This window comes from Periplaneta americana, chromosome 16 (genome assembly GCF_040183065.1).
Source record: "Periplaneta americana isolate PAMFEO1 chromosome 16, P.americana_PAMFEO1_priV1, whole genome shotgun sequence".
Classification (NCBI taxonomy): domain Eukaryota; kingdom Metazoa; phylum Arthropoda; class Insecta; order Blattodea; family Blattidae; genus Periplaneta; species Periplaneta americana.
In genome coordinates this window covers 20,458,723-20,482,965 of record NC_091132.1, presented here as the reverse complement: position 1 = coordinate 20,482,965, position 24,243 = coordinate 20,458,723, and the positions used below count along the sequence as shown (strand labels likewise).

The 24,243-nt window shown below is 34.1% G+C and overlaps 1 protein-coding gene across 1 annotated transcript in view; it reads left to right on the top strand.

The window, feature by feature from the left end:
* Nucleotides 1-673: 673 nt before the first annotated feature.
* Nucleotides 674-24,243, top strand: part of LOC138692289 (protein FAM13A) — a 461,772-nt gene continuing 438,202 nt past the window's right edge. Inside the window, exon 1 of the mRNA XM_069815475.1 lies at nucleotides 674-753. The gene's annotated coding sequence lies outside the window, so the exon portion shown is untranslated. The remainder of the gene's footprint in view (nucleotides 754-24,243) is intronic.

Here is a 24,243-nt window from a genome sequence, read left to right as displayed (position 1 = left end):
TCCTAGATCGTTTTCTCAAATGCAGGCATATTAATTTAGATAGTCTCTAAACAATTACTGTATTAATGTTATTCTTATATAGTATTTCCATTTCATGTGCATTGTGTAGTTAGTATTTAGAGAGTAAAAAAAAAATCATCAAAATACCGATTCATCCAAACTAACTTGACATAGTTTCTTTACCTCGTGAAATAGCTTGAATAAAAGTTATTTTTGAACTATATAAATCGCAATTTTATAGGCCTCGTGACCCCAAAACGTATTTTAGATCAGTGGTCATTTCTCACCAAAATGTGCATTGATTAAAAAAAAGTACCCTCATATCTTATAAACTACGCATAGGAAATTGCTCAAAAAGCTCGAAGATATATTTATTTCATTATAAAAAATATTTCCGTAAGCTACTCACGGGGTATAACAAACATCGAGGTAGCATGTGCAATTTATCGAGCACAGTATTTGTACTGTATTTGTAGAAATGAAATCTATATAAAGATACAAAAATAGTGCATAAATTTTGTTTCTATATATGTTTTTATTTTCCTTTTGAAGACAGCGGTAAATTAAATACAATTATTTCATTCTATGATCATGTTATTCGTGGTGCCATCTGCTGGCAATACTTTAAATTGCTACTTTAATGCCATCTAATGGGGTTTAGGACAACTCTGAATCGCTGGTTGCTGTATTTCTTCCGCCAGTTATTTAAAATTTCGGTAATGTCAAGTGAAGATGAGGAAGACTGCTAAAAAGGTAAGAAGAAAAATTACATAAGCTAACATTTTCCTAAATACGTTTAACGTAATACTACTGCGACATTAGCAATAGATCGTAGTCGTACTATTAGAAGTAAGAATAAAAAAGAAACAGATGTAATACAGTTTTCTGCAATTGCGAAAATTAAGTAAGAATAAGATCCATATTTCTATATAATAATATTCCAAAACCCGTTTCCTACGTTTTGCTTACTCTGACCTTGAAATCGATTTTAAGGTTCGGACATATAGTGTGGATCCGGAATCGTATTGTGTTACGTAAGACGGCACGCATAGTTGGCAGCGGAATAGGGAATGATTCACTAAACTCTGAATTATTTTCTTTAATATATAATAAATTGAATGAATATGGCGTGTATGTTGTAAAATAGGCTCATAGATGCAATGGTGATTTATTTGCCTATGACATTACATTATTTTGTACCACCATATAAAATATTGATTTCTTGTGTTAAAGTATGTGGAGTGGCATTTCTATCAGCCGTCGTAATTTAAATATAAAATACAGAGAATGAAGATCTTAAAAGTAATACTATTAATGTTAATTATAATTATTTTTACGAATGTAAAAGAGTATTTTACCTGTCGTTATTAATCAGATATGAGAACTTCATTAGGCCCTACTTCCCTACTTATTTGTAAAATAGTGCCGTAATTGTGGATCATGTAATTGGTTAATGGAAGGAAATAGAAAACTAAAACATCTTGCAATTTTCGCGTTTTTGCAAGAGACTGTGTGCCTGATTTAAATAGCTATGCGAGTTCCAAGGCCATAGATCGCTTCTCTCAATTCGGCATTTACCAATACAGGGACCTAAAGGGTGTAAAATAAATTGTTCATAGAGCTAGCATGTAACTCCTTTTACAAATGGTATAAGGAGCTGTGAGCCTTCAAAGGTAAAAGTTTCCCTAGTGATGAACTCCAGAGCTGGTCTACGGGGAGTTCCACCCCCTCCCCCCCTGGAAATAATAAGTTGCAGTTAAATATTAATTTTTGCTGCATATATTATATAAAATTTATTATTATTTATATAGACTAACAAAATTGTTATACCGTTCATATGATAAACAGCCCGTTCAACCAACAATGTTTGTACTGCAACCTGAGGCTTAATGTGTTTTCCACTCCTATTCTGTGGGTGATTTATTTCAGGAAATGCTTGATGCACATAACCTCTTAAAATATAAAAACAAATGAGAATTGATCCGCCAACACAAATAAGCAAAGGTTACGCATTCCATTATTAAATTGATTCATACTGTAGTAGAAGCATAACCTGTACAATGAATGAACAAATTAAGATCTTTGAGGGTGATAACGACGTAGCTCCCATAAAGAAGCAATGTTGCAAACTTTGTTACGTTTGTTGAATGGTATGCAGAAAAACGTTGTACGTTAAAATGCAATTTTAATTCAGGGCTTCGACAGTACTTTATGGTCAACGTGAGGGCGGAGTATAATAATGCAGGATAAAAGCCAGAGCTTCAGAATAATTTATCGTTAGAGCTCGATTTTTGATCCAAGATTTTCTCGACAATTTCTCTTTCCGGCTTTACTCTGGTCATGGTAGCCGTGTTTTCTGTTAATGGAACTTTGGTCACTTTCTGAAAGATGACGCCACTATTTGTAAGCAAAACGTGCCATTCAAGGGATAAGTAGATCCAGGGATGCGTTACAGGGAAAAACATGTCAGCAGAAATCGTACACCACGTAGTAAGAAGAGTTGGAATACCATTCACGTAAGTTAAGCCATGTTTAGAAGAATTGTAAACATCTCTATTCTTTGTATGTATAATGTACTAACACGTGGGACCAATTTTCGTTATGGTTGTTTGGTGCCCGTCCCGATGAACTTAAAAGTGGAAATTTGTGAGGAATTCATGGAATGGCTGTCTATGTCATATCCAGAGAAATATTAAATCCAGGTAAACGTGTTACAGTTTATAAGAAAAATTCTCAGAAAAGCTCCATCGTCAGTAAATAACACTGAAAATGAAGTATAATTTTGTCTGTCAGACCTAACTTAAATTTAATCGGTTTAGTTGAAAGTGAATACATGATATTCGTCTATACGGGTACCCTTTAAAAATAAGTACAGCACATCTCATATTCACTAAAGATTTAAATTTAAACATTGTTCAACTAAAATGGATACGTATAAAACAGTTAAAAATAAAGGGATTGAAGAACTGATGACGATATAGATTCAGAGACCACATTCCTGATGATAGACCTATTGATGTTGTTTAGTTAGCCTAACTGTCCGAAGACAGGTTTGAGCCTCACAAGTGACACCATCACTGATGAGGCAACTGAGTCAGGAGTTGATGGAATAGGATGGCCAGTTCCTTTCTGCATACATCGCTCACTAGTAACATATTATAGTAATCACTAATCAGTGTACCGTATACAAACAATTATTGTTCGTCCTCTGACACATATCGTCAAGTGAGATGTATACTTCCTGATAATAGAAGTACCTACATATCAGTCACAGATAACATTCGTGATATAATTAGTAATTTATTTACAAATTTTATTTTGTTCATGAAAATGGAATAACAATTAAAATTACGCTTCTATTTACGTTAACTACCTTGCCTATTTTTGGCTGAAAAATGCGAAAAAAAAAACCGACGAATTTTCGTCCTAATTTTAAAACACTTCTACAATATTTTGACACAAAATTATTTGTTAAAATAATCATTTCTCCATACTAACTTCAAATATATGCCACTCTTCATAAAATAAGCAAATCTATGCTAAACTAGCTCACCTAACCTAACCTAACCTACATTCAAATGATGTCATTACATCATAATGCCATCACAATACAAAAGTGGAAGAATAATTGTTTGTATGCATCTGAAGTCTGATTAGTGGAATATGTAGCTAATCGGCGATGTATGCATTGGAGGGGAAAGGAACTGGCCACCCTATCCCATTATCTCCTGTCGTAGTTGCCTCGTGAGTGATGCTTTATTGATGTTATTTATGAGGTTCAAAACCTGTCTTTGGACAGTTGACTAAACAACAAGAAGTTAAAAAATACGTAAATAACTTATTTTAGTTGTATTACAAAGAGGGATGTCCGCTAAGAAGACGCCTATGTATATACCCAACGGTATCGTCTGAACTAAGAACGCTCTATACATATCTACAGGAAGGACTGGAAAACACAACTGTTCCATGCGACATTAAAGCTGCAAGCCTTAGCCTGTGTGTAATCTTTACAAACCAAATCATAAGAATTTTGCATACGTTTTAAGACTTTACCGAGTTTACTTTGTGTTTTCTAGAGAGCCTATACTAACTTAATGCCGTATTATGTTTGTGTACACCAGTAGCGGCCCGCGGTTACAAAGGTTGGCAGTTCTGCATGAAAAATAGTGTATTTAGCAAACGCATGCTGTTTATTGCATCTAAATCGGATGACGCGTGTAATTACAACCCCTTCTCGAAGTTGACTGTGCACCCGAAATTCTACTCCAACCATCCGTGCGCTACATCTCTCCCACCTGGTACAGCTAGTCACATAGTGGAGATGTGCCCCACATGTTTTTCTAGTTTTTTAAGTCGAATTAATTAAATCCTTCACTCCGGTGTTTGTCCATGTATTTTCTCCTCTAAACAGAATACACGGGTGGGGGAGAATGCGTTTTCATGAGCGCAGCAAAAAACCAATCGTTTCCATTACACATTTCGGTATTAAAATGACTAGTAGGCTACATGATTTCTTCGACTTTTTCCAGAAATTTCAATATTTAAATTTTGTGTAGGACGTCCTAATTTCTTAAGTTAACATGCAATTTCCCTTTTAATTTCGAAAAGGGTTGGTCGATTAGATTTTCATTTCATTCATTTTTAATATAAAATATTTCCTTAGACACATTGACTAATCACATCACACCACCCACAGTACTATAACACACTGGAACTGTAATGATATACAGCAGTCCAGAAGCCTATGTGTTCTAACGCAGGTCCTAAAGAGATGAGAGTGTTGACGGTTCTTTTGTATATTCGGAGAGAGCTGCTTTGGTTGCAGCTCTTATGCAGTCTAATGGGACGGTGAAGAAAACCAGTTTTCTGCTGCCGACTACCCTACGTTGAGCTTCAGGAACTGCCGATCACAGATCCTAAAAGTACACTACAGCTAAAATTCTCGAGCAGTTCAAGGCTCCTATAGACAGTAAAATCTCGAATCGAAGGAGAATGAATTGGAAAAATAAATGAAACAGTGAACTAGATTACATAAAAGCACGTTTTTACATTTTTAATTTTTTCAGGTCCATTTAAATGGCGGTTCTGCAGCTCTTATTGTAGAGCCGCCCCTGGTGTACACAATTTTGGAAAATAAATGCTGCGTCCGCCACTGAACGTCTTGCGAGTTGCGTACGTGCCTTTGTGGCGACATGGCGTGCTGGGAAGAAACCAAATCACTAACCCCCCCCCCCACCCTTTCCCTGGGAGTAGAAAACAGTACTGTACATCCGATAGTGCAGTGAAACCGAATAAGGCTATCCCGCTATTGCGTAGTTGGTTCAATACCGCTTACTAAATATGCGTGTCACATGGTTTATTCTACTTTTAGCAATAATTCAATTCTTTTATAATGCTGCAAATGATACTAGTGCTGTTTTTCGTGTACAGTTATTCAACAGGCATAAATAGACTTACGTAAATGAAATCATTTAATAAGAAGCCCAAAAAGACTAATTTTGTGGGACGACTTCAGAATACCGCGTAAGTAAATTTTATTATGTTGTTATTGCATTGTTGAATTTTTTATTTTTGATCCAAGGAACATCTATTTTTCATGTATTGATATTTATCTACCCTTGTACTTTCACTAACAAACATGTTTTTTAATTATTTTTAATTTGCCTGTCTTGTACATAAGTAATTACGCGATATTCTGAAGCATATCAAATTTTGTTTATGTTTGTTTGTTTTTTTCTTTGATTGAATATAAAGAGGCATTATGGCGAAAGTGAAACATTCGATTTCTTCTTACGTTTAATTTCTATACTTTACGCTTATGCACATACAGTACATAGGTCTATAGGCAATGTGAAGGACCAGTAGAACAAAATGGTTGAGTGACATACATCATATCATTATCATGTCATGTCATATCATATCTATCATATATGATATATCTTATCATATCATATTATCATGTCATGTCATATAATATCATAGGGCTATATCATATATCATATAGTCTATAAGGTTTTCAAAAGTAACGCATACAATTGAATGGCGGGTTGAAACAGAATAGTTTTGCCAATGATCAAGGAGAAACCATATTCTTCTCTCCGTAAAGAACCAAATCCTGTCGTCATCAGGATCTCAATGCTCTCATTTTTCTATTAAAACATATTTTATGTTGATTTCATCATTAAAACTGCTTTCATAACACAAAAACTAACAAAATGTATCAACAAGTAAATTGTTACAATAGTAACCATAACCATAGTTCTCCTGTTATAAAACAAAGAATTATTGCATAGCGACACAAAAGTTTCACTTTTTCAGATAATATTTAAAAACTATGTGTCATTTATACACGTAATCTATGACGTCATAACTCGCACAAAAATAGTCACAAAATATTTTGTTTAAAAAAAATATTCCTTTCTAAATACAAGGTTTGACGTATCTTAAATTTTTATCCAAAACCACCTCATTTAATTGTAATTATAATTATACTTACTTTTGAAAAGTCCTGTTTCTTAATTATTTTTTCAGAAGTCAATAAAGATTATTCATTTTATTTTTACAGACTCTTATATAGTATTTCAATTGTTTCGCTGTTGTTGCTATGGTAAATGAAATAAACAACAGGCCAAGCTATTTTGTATTAGAAATGGTTTATTAAATTGTATTCCGTCTCGTCTTAGAAGTTGGCAACATTGTTGACACATGAGCAATCTCACCGCAGGTCAGTATGCCGGTACTCGAACCGAAAGGCTCTCGTCTGCAAGTCGGACGCGAGGTAGGTAACCGCTGTCTGTGATTAATGTGCCTCTCCGACATCACAGAAATCAGTGTAACTCTTAAACTGGGTTTATCGCGGTGTCCGCGCTAGGGCTATTTATAATGCAAGCTAAATTTAGGATTAGCCACGTTTGAAATCTCTTCTATCGACAGAGTTTGCAATTACAATAAACAGTTCAGATGTCGAGGCCGCTACAATCATTGGCCATTTCTTTACATGGCGACGGCGAATTCAGTAGTTACATGGAATTTCCTTCAAGCTATCCTTGAATGTCAGTCAAAATAAATTCATATCGAATTCGTCTAGTATTGTTTCTGTTTCCATAAGTGTTTTCTTGTGTCGTATATTCTTATTAAACTGTTTCAGATTAACAAAATGTGTAATAAAAATATGTATTGGCTTGACATATTTTGTTTTTTGCATAACATAGAGTAATAAATTAATTAGAATAGGACATTATTTATTACACAGTCGGTCGAAAACTTCTTTGGATAAACCACTGCCTGCTGGATCGCAACCTATAGCTGCGTAAACTGCCTGCTCAATCAAAGTTATTTTCCCGCTAGATGGCAGATAGTGCCCACCGCTATTAACATTTTTTTTTTATTTATTTGATGGTGTCAATAAAGACACATGTCATTACAAGTTCCAGGTCACATGGACCCTTGCCTGAACAAGAATATTGCTTAGTATAACATGAGCAGGCCTACGTAAAAGAAGTGTGACCATCTTCTCCATCATTAACATTATCAGTATATGCAAAGTCACTATCTGCCACCTAGCGGCTACTCGCGCATAAGCGTTAATTGGACAGGCAGTGTAAGCAGCCATAGTATGTGATCCAGCAGGCAGTGGGATAAACTTTTGGTAGGTTATAATATATTATATTACTAGCCGTACCCGTGCGCTCCGCTGCACCCGTTAGAAATAAATATAATTAAAATAGGACATTTGATCCAGGGAAGATTCGTGTTTGATAGAAGGATAAATCGTTTAATATGTTACTTAATTTAAATTGCATCCAAATAATTAAAATGCGATCATTTTGGTCCAGAGACGCTCATTTGGTGCAATGACAATTCCTTTAACATGTTTCTTAATTTTTATTATATGCAACCATAGTTTAATGAAGATTGACATCATTTAGATTTAATGTGTATATTTTACTTTACTTGTTGTAGGTTTCCATTGAATTATAGTAATAACTTTATTTTAACCCTTGTCTTCTACGTATTCAGTAAATGGCGCTTGGCCCACTATGGTTCTGAAACCTTCAAATAACTTAAATTATATTATATTATATTATATTATATTATATTATATTATATTATATTATATTATATTATATTATATTATATCATATCAGAAGTTACTGTAATAACATTATAGCATTATGTCCATCTAGAGAAACTACACTTTCCAATGGTGAAATAATTAATTATACAAATCGGTTAATTTAGCTTCATACAAACACAGAAACATTCTCTTTAAGCTATCTTTCATAGCTTTCGATTGTTGCTGTCCAAGGCCCCTTATAGACGAAGTCATTTGTTTTTTAATTACACGGCCTTAGATGGCAGTTATTTTAATTTTAAAACTCATTTATCTCATTAAATATCAGTCCTATCAAAATTTTTCAAGGAATAAAACTTATCGCAAATTATTTTTAAAGAAACTTTTGTTATGTAACATTTTTCACAAAAATCAATAATAAGCGAGATATTTTGATTTATTTAATTCAGGCCCCCTTATAACCCCCATTTTAAATAATGTATTTTGAATGCCATATAGCCTAAAATCTAAGTTACAACGAACTTAATTTATATTCCAATTTTCATCGAAATCCGTTCAGCCATTATCGCGTGAAAAGGTAACAAACATACAGACAGACAGACATACAAACAAAAATGTCAAAAAAGCGATTTTCGGTTTCAGGGTGGTTAATTATATATGTTAGGACCAATTATTTTTGGAAAATCTAAAATTACCAGAAAAATTTCGGCTACAGATTTGTTAGTATAGATATTATATTATATTATATGAGGTGCGTTTCAAGAGTTCGTGTCCTGATATAGGTATAGATGACATTGAAAATGTGTCAACAATTGTTAGCGGCCATTTTACATTAATTTTAGCACGAAAAATCATAATTTTCTGTTGACTGTATTTTGTTTAGTTTAATTTTGAAGTTAGTACGCGGAACAGATTTTGTTAAAGAGGTACATTTGTATTCATGGCCCATTTTATGCTTCTACTAGAGAACTTACAACCTGCTTTCATTCGACCGGTCAGAGAGCATCCGTCAAGGTAGAGCATCCTACCGAATGTTCGAATTTCAACCGGTTGCCCCTGATGTTTTGCTGGCTAGATAGAACACTGACATTTTCTAAGTAAATAAACGGAGTAACAATTGAAGGAAAATATGTATCATGTGTCAACCTGTATTTTCTTAATATAGGCCTACAATTGAGTCCATACTTTTTTTACACTTATCTTCACAACATATTATATACTGTAGTTGAACAAATGGACACCGGTAACAACAAAGGAAATAAGTGTGAAGCATTATATGAAATCTGGTGTGTAAAGAAATGCAAGAATAAAATAAATTACGTTTACTTACTAAATAGGAGAGAAAATAAGTCATACATTCTATTGCAACGTTTACACTTTAAACTCGAAATGCATACCTCTAAAATAGTAGTTGTTAATGCATTTTAATTACTCTAAGCAGATACATTATTTCATTAATAAATCATTTTTAAGAAGATATGCTTTGCTCTTGACGATACCAACTGTAATAGCTGAATGAATGAATGAATGAATGAATGAATGAATTAATTAATTAATTAATTAATTAATTAATCATTGAGTCGACGGATGGATCGATGGATGATTCATTAGTTGATTGATTGTAGTAAGAGAAGCATTATCAATTAAATAGTAGGTCTACACGATGATAATTGCGTCCTTGCAAAGGGTCTTGTAACTCCTGCATGACTCAATGTGGTCTGGCCAGCGAATAGGGATTATTTTAGAATGGACACTTCAGCGAATTTTCCTGTTCTGTTTTTCTGTGTTCATGTGCTCCGTCGGCGTTTAATTTCACTTTCAAGTGTTAGAGGTTAGTGTAATCGAGCACACGCTAGAGTTCCTCGATAATAATTGAATATAAGAGTTGAGACACAGGAGCCAAACATCGCCTACCTTATTGCAAAATCCAGTAACGGCTTGCTTCCAATAAATTCAAGTTAACAGCTATCCCTTATTTCCCAATAATAAACTAGGTGTAATAATAATTTTGTATGTTTTATATATAATAAATTATGTAATAAAAATGTAATACATTATAAAATTATGTATCAAATTCGTTTAATATTTGTATACAATATAAAGGCATATGGTTTTACTTCTCACAGGAGTTTTGTTTTTCCATTTTCCATATCAAATCATTACATATTTTAATTGTTGTTGGGGTCAACGTCTCAACTCTCATTATAAAGGAACTCTAGAGTCTAGACGCAGTTAATGACGGATTTATTATTTCATCGGTCCAATTTATTTTGAGTACATAAACCTAGATGTATTAATTGTATGTGTTATATTTTCGCTGTATCGACTGCTAGCTCGTGTGACGTCTGCGCCAGCTCTAGGAATAAAGCAAAACCTCACGCTCAAGCTCGTTTGAAAGTCATTGAAATCAAACATACTACATCAAAGGTACCGACGCGAAGTGTTCATTTGCTGGTCTGCCTTTGCCATCCACCCACAAAGAATGAGAAACAACTCGAATATTCGTTAAACCGAACCTGAGACACTCCGCGAGACGGAAGAGCTTTGCATACTGACTACAGCGCCAAGCGTTCAATAGCAATATCTAATTTCTATTTTTTGTAACCGGTTGTGCACGACTCTAGTTTCTACTACAATATTGGAACCTTTGGTTTTAACACTAGGCTAGTTAGAATCGGACTCTGTTTTTGAGATAGTGACGTGTCAGATTGTTTCTCTAATGAGTGGATGTTAGATGAGAACAGTGATTGGTTGCGTGACCAGGAAGTGGTCTGTAAATAGTGTAAATCTAATCTGATCACTCAAAGGGCAGTGGATTAGTATAGATAATAAGAATCCCTTAGCACGGCACTTTCAGGAGAAGAAATAGGCGGGGAAACACGTGTCTAGTTTGAGGTACGTACAGTATGTAAAACAGCCCTGTCCTTGAACGAAAGGGTTAGAAGCAAAATTGCAGACTATTTCCTCTTTTAAGTTTTCCTGGTTTGCGGCTAGACGTCCAAGACTGCAGCATTATTTGATGCTCCTATTAGATGAACCGGTTCTCGAGAAGAATGGGGACTTCACAAGGTCGTCAAACTGGGGAAAACCAACGAAACTGTCTTGAGGGTTAGGTAATAAAATATGTTCAAGAAATAGGCCTATAAGTGAGGTGAATGGCGGTACCAGGAGGAATAAAACTGTGCTAGTCATTTAAATTGTAGAGATGGTCAGATAGCGTCGATAGAAAAACTGGCTACTGACTGGAAAGTCCCGGGTTCAATCCTGTAGTAATAGTGGGACTTTTCTCGTTGCCAAATTTTCACAACGATACGGGGACCCACCATGGCTAAGAAGAAAGACGTAAAGGCCCATTCACAATGAAAATTAAACATAACCTTAACATAAACACAGAAGTTTGCGGCCAGGTTACCAAATGGGATCATTCACAATGATTCACATAAACATTGACATAAACATTACCGTTAGACGTTAACATGAAAGTTTGCGAACTCCAAACTTTCATGCTTATGCTTACGTGATTTGCAAACAGAACACAATCGTGGAGCGCTGAAGTATACGGCAGAATATAAGGAAATGGCGTCGTTGTTATGTTTCCATGGTTACCAAGTATCTTTGCGGATATGTTTATGTTCCCATCGTGAAAGATGGTATGACTTCTTGATTTTACCGTAACGTTTACATTTTTAAGTTAACGCTTACGTTATGTTTAATTTTCATTGTGAATGAGCCTTTAGCCACGGATCCACTCAGCCTCCTGTCAAACTTAATACCGGGGTCTTTCCGGAGCCAAAAATACTGTTGTATCTGGAAGTTGACCACATTATCTCATAATAATGCGAGATCTGGAAACATGGAGATTATGTCGTGATTTCAGTTTTTGCATGGGGAGGATCAAGATTTGGTACTCAATCTGTGGTATGCGTACCCAGGTTACCGGAGGGTTTTCTCAAGGGATACGCATACCACGTCTGTAAAAATGCTGACATATTTATTTTGTTATACTTCATGTTATTATTGCATTATATCACAGTCTACTATATACAGTCGCGAAGCGTGAGGTGATTTTTTGCAAATCTCGTGATAAAGCGCTCCAAGCGGTTAGCAACTAGAAACAATAGACTGTCCAAGGTCGACTTTGGACTGTGTCGTATTTCCATCGAGTGCTAGCTCGTTGCGTATTTCACATTGATGCTTGTGAAATGTTCGTTATTGGTTGTAATGAAAATGTTAATGGCTAAAATACAATAATTGGAATAATAATATTTTACTAGAGACGTAGAAAAATTAAGTTTGTTTTAACGAAATTTATTGATCACGTTTTATTTTCAATTCTGGTGGGATTATTATTGCTTAGGCCTACTTTTTTTCCAAAGGATATGTTTTTAATTATAGCTGTTAATTTTGTTGTTATTTTTATTTGTTACTTTACTAGAGACATAGAAAAAGTCTGTTACAATAAAATTCATTGATCACGTTTTATTTCCAATTCTGGTGTGATTATTATTGCTTAACCTCATCCCACTTTGTTAACTACGTAAGCCTACATTACAAGTACCGGTACACGTAAGTTACTCCATTAATTCATATTTCCATTATTATTGTTGTAAAGGGAAATGCAAATTAATATTTATTGGTTTCATAGTTAATTATCGCTATAATCTTGAATGAGTGAAGCGATTATAGTAAATTTCAGTTCGTTTCGCACGAACAAAAATAATATTAACCTATTTCTTGCAGGTATCTTCGAGTTTATGGTGGAATTTAATATACTTCATTAAAATAATAAATTAACTTCATGCATTTAATATTTCAATAATGGAAGGAAGGTGTTAATTTTTCCAAAAGAACACGACAACGAAAGTGTAACATATTTTGTCGTCTACTAGGAGAGAGAGAGATCTGCGATGATGAGGCGATAGTAGCGATCCTAGTGGTGGGCAACTACCCATGTTTGCATTTTTAGTACATATTGAGCTTCGCGACTGTATATAGTAGACTGTGATTATATTATAGTTTCTTTTACAATATCAACTCTTGTTTTTCCTTGCTTGAGTAACATTTTACGTAAATAATTACTATTTTATTGCATCAATAACTACAGTATAAAAGGCCTAATAATAATAATAATAATTTATTTTTAGTACAACATCAATCATAGTATTTTGTTAATTCTTATATTATAATTGCATTGCAGTTTGGGGGTATGCTAGCAAAAAATATTGAATACCATTGTCATAGTGTCTACTGCGTGGCGTACTCCCTCCCTGTTTCCTCTGAAATGAACTATTTTACATACCGTAAACTGCGGTAAACTTGACCACTGCTCTGGGATAATTTACAAAAAAAAATTGCAATCATAATATTGACATTAAATGCACTGAACATAGTTTGAAAGTTGTTATTTTTCTGCATTTTTTAATTATTTTTTTTAATTAAGTCATAAATGGCGCTGATGTGATTTAATTTTTGTTTTATTTTATGGTCAAGTTTACTCCACTTTACAGTAAATTTACAAATCACACACACACGCCTAAGTTAACTTATTATCTTACTTAAACGATATGTATTTTACATAGACTTGCTGTTAATGTGAGGTGTGAATAAATGAACACAGTTTTATTGATAAAGACATTTTTATTTCAGTTAATAAACAATGGAAGGGGAACAGTTTTCCCAATGCATTTCAGTTTCAATGTTTATTTTCCCAACGAATTAGATTTCCCAAAAAGTGCATTCACAATATTGAAGTTTTCCCAAATTTTGTTTTTTTTTTCCAAAGTAATATTTTACTAATACATAATAAAGATTAATAATAAATAGTTTACAAATTGTAACCAATTGCTAGTAAATAAATTTAAAATATTATTGTAATTATATTCTTCACATTTCAGCACATTGTTACGTAAGCGTTGCTCGAGAAATTCTTGTTGGCGATTTCTCAATTTTTTAACTATACTTCATTCCATAATGTCTGACAGGTGACGTAAATATTGCCGGCAGAGGAGGAGAGAAGTATATGCAGTCACGAAGCTTGAGTTGTGAGGGTGCTAGGAACAATAGACTGTGCCGATACTATTTCGCATTATCTGTAATGAGGCGATATTAGCGATCCCAGTGGTTAGCAACTATCTATGGATGCATTATTTTCTACGTATTGAGCTTCGTGACTGTATAGACTGTGGTATAATTGCTATTGAACCAATGGCGAGGTCTCATTCCACGCTTGTCTTGAAGTTGGGCGTTCTGAAGCGTTCTACTCCCGCCCACCTTCAAAACAAGCGTGGAATATGACCTCTGCCATTGGTTCAATAGCAAATATACTTCTCTCCTCCTCCTCTGCCGGTAATGTTTACATCTTCTGTCAGACATTATGAAACGAAGTATAGATGTTGGAGCATAGGTAGTTTCCGTGTTTGCTTGTTCTTTATGGAGGATAATAGTAATTTTATAGTTATCAGGTTGACTTTACTTCTGCCAAGTTTGTTTGGAATATAGGTACTGACAAAAACTACAACTGGCAGTTACTTTTTAACTGTTATGTTGACAGCATCGTTTGCCTTTGAAGAAGCTGCCAGCGTTCATGTAACGAAAGTTATAAAGCTTTTCACGCGAATTAATTCATACGTTTCATATTTTTCGTGGCTATAATATTTCGTTTCTGTGCGTGTAATAGGGTGCGTTCAACTATTCCTTCCTCAACGCACTGCCTACGTGTAAGAACGATACAACTTTCTCTTTCTTCCACCCTCAGAACTAAATAAGACTCAGCGCGGACACGCGAAAATGAATCTACCTAAAAAGACGATTTTTGGAATTTTACATAATAAAATTCTAAATATTTTTGTGAATCATTTCAGCAAGTTTTATTTGCATATTCCGCTTCGAACAGGTATTTCTGCCGCCATTTTTAAAGCCATGCGCTATTTAAATGCCGCGATGAGTCACGCCTATTCCCTCTGCTAGGTTTCTCCTCTCTTTATTTCAAAATTACTGTGGTTTTCCTCAATTTTCTGAGTGATTGTTTGCACATTGAGACAGAGAGTCCGTTCCAGATAGTACATATATTTGTCCAACTGATAGCCTAACAGAGGTTCAGGATGTATGCTTCCCTATCCTATATTAACAAAATTTTAACATAAAATTAATATGAATAATTAATTCTGATATTACTTACACTACAGCTTTGAAAATTTGCATGTATGTACCAAGTAATGCCCAGAACTAGTATGCAAAAAATAATTAATATGTCTTTTATATTTTAGAAATTACTAAAATTCACTTCATTTTTGGTGTCTATTTTCTCGATTTAAATTTTTTATACATACCGGTATTCACTTCTTCAAAATCTATCTAATACCACATTTATTAACATATTGTTCTGACATTTTTTCTACTGTTTCAGTGTATTCCAATATTTGATAATTGACACTCAATTTTGTGTATGTAAAGTATCATTGACTCTAAAAAATTTTAATTCGCTAATATGCATGATTTTTTAAATTTTAAAATGATTAAATTTAATAATTTTTAATTGAAAACATAATTAGATCTTGAGAAAACTAAATGCCAATTATGTTTTGCCATGCCATAAGCTACCTTGACAAAAAATATGTTTTTTTTTTTTTTAAGTTGGTTATTTAACGACGCTGTATCAACTACGAGGTTATTTAGCGTCGATGACATTGGTGATAGCTAGATGGTATTTGGCGAGATGAGGCCGAGGATTCGCCATAGATTATCTGGCATTCACCTTACGGTTGGGGGAAAACCTCGAAAAAAACCCAACCAGGTAATCAGCCCAAGCGGGGATCGAAACCGCGCCCGAGCGCAACTTCAGACCGGCAGGCAAGCGCCTTAACCGACTGAGCCACGCCGGTGGCCAAAAAATATGTTATATTAAAAAATTTGTGAACTTATAGCACAAGATAGGAATTATAATAGACATCAAAATATTAACATAAAATTAATATGAATAATTAATAATGCCGACATTACTTACACTACAGCTTTGTAAATTTGTATGTATGTACCAAGTGAAGCCCATAACTAGTATGCAAAAAATAATTAATGTATCTTTTATAGTTTAGAAACTACCAAAACTTACTTCAGCCCCTTAAGAACTACATTTGAGCTGCGGAAGGATTAGTTGAACACACCGTATTCAACTTACCGTAACCTTTGATCAAATACAAGAAATTGATCGACCTAATGAAGTTTCAAGACAACAACTTTTATCAATTTCACTATGTTGCCATCTAGTGACTGCAAAAGAAATCACGTTATAACCCTGATAGAATTGCATGGAATAATAGCTTGCAACTGTAGCCTAATTCCTTCTAGCGGTCGTTACCAAAAATTCATTTTCGAACTTTAGTCAACTGATGAATTTCATGTTGGCAGACAAAATACATTTTAATATTAGATCAAGTAAATTATTATTATTATTATTATTATTATTATTATTATTATTATTATTATTATTATTATTATTATTATTATTATTATTATTATTATTTCAGTACATTTCTAACATAATTCAATTTAAATCCTGTCCAAATTCAACGTCGCAAATTTCTAGCGCAATAATTAACAATAGATCCCTATTAGAAACAACAACAACAACAACCAAATTTCTTGGCTTGAAAATCGATAATGTGTTAAATTGGAAAAATCATATTAAAGAAATTACCCCCAAACTAAATTCAGCTTGTTTTGCTATTAGATCTATGCAAAAGATAGTAAATATCAATACCTTAAAAACAATATACTTTGCATACTTCCACTCGGTAATGAGTTTTGGAATAATATTCTGGGGAAATTCCACAGATAGTAACAATATATTTCTATTACAAAAAAGAGTAATTAGAATAATAGTAGGTGCGAAATCTAGGGAATCGTGTAGGGCTATTTTAAAAAAAACTACAAATAATGCCTATGGCTTCTCAGTATATCTTTTCATTAATAATCTTCCTCGTATGTAATCGTGAAAACTTTGTAACTAATTCAACAGTTCATAGCATAAATACACGTCAAAAAATGACTTTCATACTCCATCGGCAAGTCTATCGTGCTATCAAAAAGGAGTGCGTTATATGGCAGTAAAAATTTTTAATAGCCTCCCTATCGATATAAAAAATGAAACTCGAAACATAAAATTATTTAGGGCCAAATTAAAAAAGTACCTACTTTCTCACGCCTTCTATTCTGTAGGTGAATTCATGATATTCAATAACACTTCATGAAATTGATACTAAAACTTTGTGTTGTACTAGTAGACTATATTGTAAATCTCGTCTGTATATATTTCATCTAGACTGTGACTATAAATTAAGATTTTATAATAGTATTAAGTTTTTTTACTTGTTCCATATTCTAGCTGTAAGCCTGTATGAATACCATGGGATGTTAATAAATAAAATACAATACAATAGCATTGTGATTTTACGTGGTTCGGTAATATCTGGAAACAGTTGGTAACAATGAAAAAAGGCCGTATTAGCTTTTTAGAAACTAATCTTACGTGAATTCCACTAGTTTGTGCGATTAAAGAATATATTGAAGTAATGTGAAAAATTCTGACACAGAGCTTACTTGTATTGCACGGTCTCATAGCATTTACAACAAATTGAACTTTAGCTGATGCCAAGAAGCATAAAGAGACGTAAACTGTCCTTTCCAGTGGCCTCGAAATGGAACTGATTCTCTAAAAAAAGTAATAGACATCCCAGGGTAAAAAAAATGCTGTACATTCACGTAGACTTTGTGTTGTGCAAGAGAAGCGAGCTCATACTTCAATGTTTACTGCTGCAGAAAAGACTATTCTTAGTGCATTCCTTGTCTCGTGTTTGGGAAGTCATAAACCACAGACATGGCCGTTTATTATTTCGTGTCTGAATCATACGAAGAAATGCTTCAAATGTTGCTTATTCTGAGAGAGTTTCTTCTTGCATCACATCAACAACCAAATCTTGAACCCGTCCGTTGCTCCTAATGGCAGAGCTCCCATTGTGTGACCTCGCTAAATCTGTTTTTGAAGTTATTAGTCTTCATTCCATGCCAAGGAAGATAGTGTAATAAAATCACTGTCTTTGTCATTATTTGTAATGAGTTAGTTCGTCAATGAAAGTTTATTACGACTCTAGGTCTTTGATGTGGTTTATGACGCTATTAGTTTAGTCATATGTTTTTTTTAAGAATCCAAAATGGACGATGTGGATAAAACAATTGACATGCTAATGATAGGTAAATGTTGATAAATATAGAGAAAACCAAGTAAATAAGATTGACTGTTATAAAAAAAGATAATAAATTATAAGTTATACTTATTTCCTCGATTTTTTTTTTCTGTATCGGTAGCCAATTTAGGCCTAAACTGTTAAAATTTATTCCAATTATTTTTAGCTAGTTCGATTTCATTTTCATTGAGAACAAAAATTTCATGCATTATTTATTATTATTATTACTATAATAGTAATAATAATAATAATAATAATAATAATAATAATGTAATAATAAAGTAAAGTAAAGCGATCGGTTTGGAAGTAAATCCCGAAAAGACAAAGTATATGATTATGTCTCGTGACCAGAATATTGTACGAAATGGAAATATAAAATTTGGAGATTTATCCTTCGAAGAGGTGGAAAAATTCAAATATCTTGGAGTAACAGTAACAAATATAAATGACACTCGGGAGGAAATTAAACGCAGAATAAATATGGGAAATGCGTGTTATTATTCGGTTGAGAAGCTCTTATCATCCAGTCTGCTGTCCAAAAATCTGAAAGTTAGAATTTATAAAACAGTTATATTACCGGTTGTTCTGTATGGTTGTGAAACTTGGACTCTCACTTTGAGAGAGGAACATAGGTTAAGTGTGTTTGAGAATAATGTGCTTAGGAAAATATTTGGGGCTAAGCGGGATGAAGTTACAGGAGAATGGAGAAAGTTACACAACACAGAACTGCACGCATTGTATTCTTCACCTGACATAATTAGGAACTTAAAATGCAGACGTTTGAGATGGGCAGGGCATGTAGCACGTATGGGCGAATCCAGAAATGCATATAGAGTGTTAGTTGGGAGACCGGAGGGAAAAAGACCTTTAGGGAGGCCGAGACGTAGATGGGAGGATAATATTAAAATGGATTTGAGGGAGGTGGGGTATGATGATAGAGACTGGATTAATCTTGCACAGGATAGGGACCGCTGGCGGGCTTATGTGAGGGCGGCAATGAACCTTCGGGTTCCTTAAAAGCCATTTGTAAGTAATAATAATAATAATAATAATAATTATTATTATTATTATTATTATTATTATTATTATTATTATTTATTTTTTTTTTAATTTATTTATACAAGCCTTATGTGACCTACCGGTGGGAGGCCTTAGCCCTCAAGGGATGTTATAGGCTAAATTCATTCATTCAAATTCATTCATAACATCTGTGATCACATCGCGTGTTTAGGATCTGTGGGTATACCAGTAGGCCGTTGTTATTATTGTTGAATTCCTGTTTCTGTTGTGTATTGTAGATGGCTTGTGTTCATGTAACTGATTTTAGATTTTCTATTAATGTTTGTGATATTGGTGATTGAGACGGTGATAAATCATCCGGCCTTTGTGACTGAGAGGAACCTACTCAATATTATTGCGTCCTTTCTCTGTAATATATCTCAAATATTTAATTTTCCATACTAAAATAGTTCCCATGCTACTGTCAATACGCATTTTATGGTTAGCCGCTACATTTTTTAGGGATTTATGTAGCACGTATTGGTGAATCCAGAAATGCATATAGAGTGTTAGTTGAAGACATGAGGAAAGAAAACCTTTTGGGAGTCCGAGACATAGATGGGAGGATAATATTAAAATGGATTTGAGGGAGGTGGGATATGTTGTTAGGGACTGGATTAATCTTGCTCAGGATAGGGACCGATGCGGGTTATGTGAGGGCAGCAATGAACCTCCGGGTTTCTTAAAAGCCGTAAGTAAGGACAGAGACTTTGCAATTAGGCCTACATCTTCCCTATCTGAATCCCAGATATCATTAAAGTGTCTTCTAAATTTTACTAATAAAATTAATTTATGATTATTAATTAAATCATTAATTAATATAAGAACTTTAATGGTGTAAGAATGAGATAGTTTTTCCTTATACCTACTAGGCTTGCCAACCGTTCCGTTTTCCCCGGGACAGTCCCGATTTCGACCATTGCGTCCCACGTCCCGAAATAATCTGCATACGTATCAAAATGCCCCGATTTTATGGCATATTTGACATTTACAGCTGATTTTCGTTCCTATCAGATTGTTGGATTTAGTCTGGATTGGAAGATATTTACGCACGGTTTCATACAGACATGCTTGCAATATGGGACGAAATGGAGAAATGACTCTAGTACACATGTTCAAGGCAGAAATTTAATTTTTGTTGATGTGTCAACAGAGTGACGGGTGCAATGATCATAATACACACGTTAGGGCAGGTTTGATCACGGCCTACAGGATATTTACTGAATAATTTATTCTCTGTGATCATCTTATGCACTTTGACTTAAGTTTGGCGCCATTCAGTATTATGTCCACTTTGAAGAGTAGGTGAAATATTTTGTGTAGGTACGTTGGGTTAGTTCAGATTACGTTAAATTGGTTTATATTAGGTTAGTAATTACATCAATAAGATGGATTCCTAGTTTTCAACGAGTTAACATTAAAGAATTGATACTGTTTTTCAACTTGTTTTGTGGTCATTTTTGGCAGGTTTTTGTATTTTTTTTTTTACATATAAAATGATATGATTCTGTTAAAATATAATTATATGTAGCCTACTGTTATATGAGTACTACTGTTGAATATGTGGATTGATAGTGGAAATTAGTGCAATAAAATTGTCAGTAACGTTTGTGTCCCTAATTTTTATTTACGAAAGTAACTGTGTTTTACCATTCTAATAGGACGTACGTTCTGAGAAGGGACTTGCAGATTTCTCTCTCAGAAGTTCCTCATATTATTTTCCTAAAGCTAAACGTTGCAACTGTACCTTATTTACATTCTGAAAACCTGGCAACCCTAAATTGGAAGCACATTTACCTAGTCCACGAGATAACACACATACTATTTACAGTACATGCCTGCCAACTGTTAATCATTAATGCAACATAGTAGGATAATCTGCGAACATTGAATTCCATTGCCCTGAGTAGCCTTGTCCAGAACGTAAACATGCTTATAATATGGATAAAAAGAAGTTCTGTATAGCTATTTATAGACTTCGCTCTTCAATTTGCACTCGCATCTTTGCTAGACCGGTACGCTGCCAGGCAACCGTTTAGCAGTAATGGAATTACGCAATAACCCGACTCAAGGTGACCTTCGATGACTCCTTTTCGCTACATCGTGACCTTCCAAAGGTTACAGGGAGATTCCTTCCTGCGCTACGGAAAGTGCGTGTCTTAAATTATGCAACATCCTTCCCCCCCCCCCTCCCCCAAACATATTTTAGTCCCCATAATACTTCCGTAAATATCAAGAAAAACAATTGTCTAAAAATTAAATCAGGCAATCAATATAAGAAGAAATGTAACGTTTTAAGGTTTTCTGTCCACACCTGTGGAGTAACGGTTAGCGCGTCTAGCCGCGAAACCAGGTGGCCCGGGTTCGATTCCCGGTCGGGGCAAGTTACCTGGTTGAGGTTTTTTCCGGGTTTTCCCTCAATCCAATACGAGCAAATGCTGGGTAACTTTCGGTGTTGGACCCCGGATTCATTTCACCGGCATTATCACCTTCATATCATTCAAACGCTAAATAACCTAGATGTTGATACAGCGTCGTAAAATAACCCAAGAAAATAAAAGAAAATAAAACCTTCATCTCATTCAGAAGCTAAATAACCTAAGATATTGATAAAGCGTCGTAAAATAACCTACTAAAACAATAGTACATTATGCAACGAGCCTATAATGAAGGTAATTAAGAAGTGAGTATGGATATTTATGAAACGAGCGCAAGCGAGTTTCATAATTTTCATACGAGCTTCTTAATTACCATTATAGGCGAGTTTCATACGACTTTTTATGCTCGACCATATTTCTAACTTGATATTATTAATTTTATTTGTATTTGACATTGAGCAATGTTCCGTATGTTGTGAGATGTGCCAGACGCGAAAGTATTGATTTTTTCCGAGGAACAGATGTCCACATTGACCTTGCTAGGCCATAAGAACCTACATAGATAACATTGAAATTAAATTAGACATTGAAAAACGAGATGACAAATTGAATTTATTTGAATATTATTTACAATTAACGCTAATTATTATAGTAACAGAACATAACCTTCTGCGACAGTATTGGATTTCCAGCCTCCGTGACTTTTCGCTAATTCTCTTTCGATTGCATATCCGAGAATAATCGATACTTGCGGTTTTATAACGGTAGAAAGCTGACCTGTCATTGGCTGAACAGTTGTAACCTGAGTCATCATTGGCTGAAAGACCTGACCTTTAATGAGTAGGTGTACTTTAATGACATGTATTAAAGGTCTGCTACCAGGTGTATAATTACTACATTTCGGCATGGTCGAGCATAAAAAATATTAAGGTTTTCTATCTTCCTAACTTTTCATTCATTCAATTATTCGTTCATTCAATACTTCATTTTCATTTTTTTCTCCTGTCTCTTCATATTTATCAATTTTTGACGTGAAATGTATGTATTCGAGGTAAAAAAAGAGAAAAATTGGTACTTGAAAAGTTTATTCTGACGCCATTCGTAGTACCATGGAAACAAAAGTGTAATTGATTTTCCAAACGGTCCGTCTCTGTTCAGTGGTTCCCGAAGCGTGGGTCGCGATTCCCTTGGGGTCGTGTAAAGAGCTCAGAGGGGATGGGGTGTCGCGAGATGAATTAAAAATGTAACGAGAAAAGGCTTATTAACATACATTTATTTTTCTTTTAGAAACATAAACAACGTTGAACATAAAAATAAAAATAAATGTTTCAATAAGTGCAAAGTAAAAAATAATGTAATAAATGTGTCTGTTTTTGAGAAATTAGTTTTTTTGTTTTCAAATCTGGACTCTGTATTCCATACACAGACAGTGCTATCGTTTTCAAGTTCAAGGAAATGTCTCGCTTTTCTGTTGATGACAATCATAGACGATATAGTAATATACTTTACAAGAGCGGTATGTTGACGTTTTCATGGTCGAGGAAAAGATTGAAAAAGCGAAACATAGTTGAGCTTTTTTAATTTCCGAGAACATGAAAACAAACATACCGCTCGTGTATCGTACATTATTTTGTGCGAAGATCGTTTATTACATACCTGAAAGAATGAATTTCTAATTAGTTGCAATGAAATCTCCATGTTGGTTTCTGTTTAATGACGGCAACTTCGGAAAACCAAAATATCTTTCTTCAACATTGTTACTATAAAATGTTTTCTGTGTTTACTATACTCCAGCAGGCCGTGATATACGTCTGTCTTTTTTTTTCCCCCAGTCTATAAATGCGAACTTAAAACAAACGGTAAGGTTATGTAATGATTTATTTTTCATTTTAATATTTTAACAATATTATTTATATAACATATTGCAGTAATAACATCCGCATCTGGAATCTTGTTGATTTTTTCACGGCTTCCTTTATGTTACTTGTATCAGGAATGCAATAAGTTTCGTGGAGTAGTAGACTTTACTTAATTTTTGCAAATATTTAAAAACAATAATTAACATTGCAATTTAGGTGAAATTGCAGTGGTAAGTTTCCAATTTATAATTATTACTATGTTAAACATCTCTAAAAATAATATGTTAAAAGCCTAAAGCAGTAAAATGAATGTCGCGCTTAAGCTGTAAGAAGAGGGAAATTGTTATGTGTGTTAGGTTGGGAATACTGAATGTGGCATTTCACACTTACCGCGTATTGGTTCTGTGCGGAAAACGCACGATCTCGCACAAAAGTTATTTTGCATAAATATGAGGTTGCAAATGTTATTAAAAGTTTAAAAGATTCTTTTTTTTTTTTTGTTTTTTTTTTTTTTTTTTGCAAGCTCTCGAGGTATTCCCGCAATCTTTTGATCCATAACTGGTCTACACTCTGTGAAAAAATATCTAGTTTCAACATTCCATCATTAGGTTATTGTTTAGTCCACTGTCCGAAGA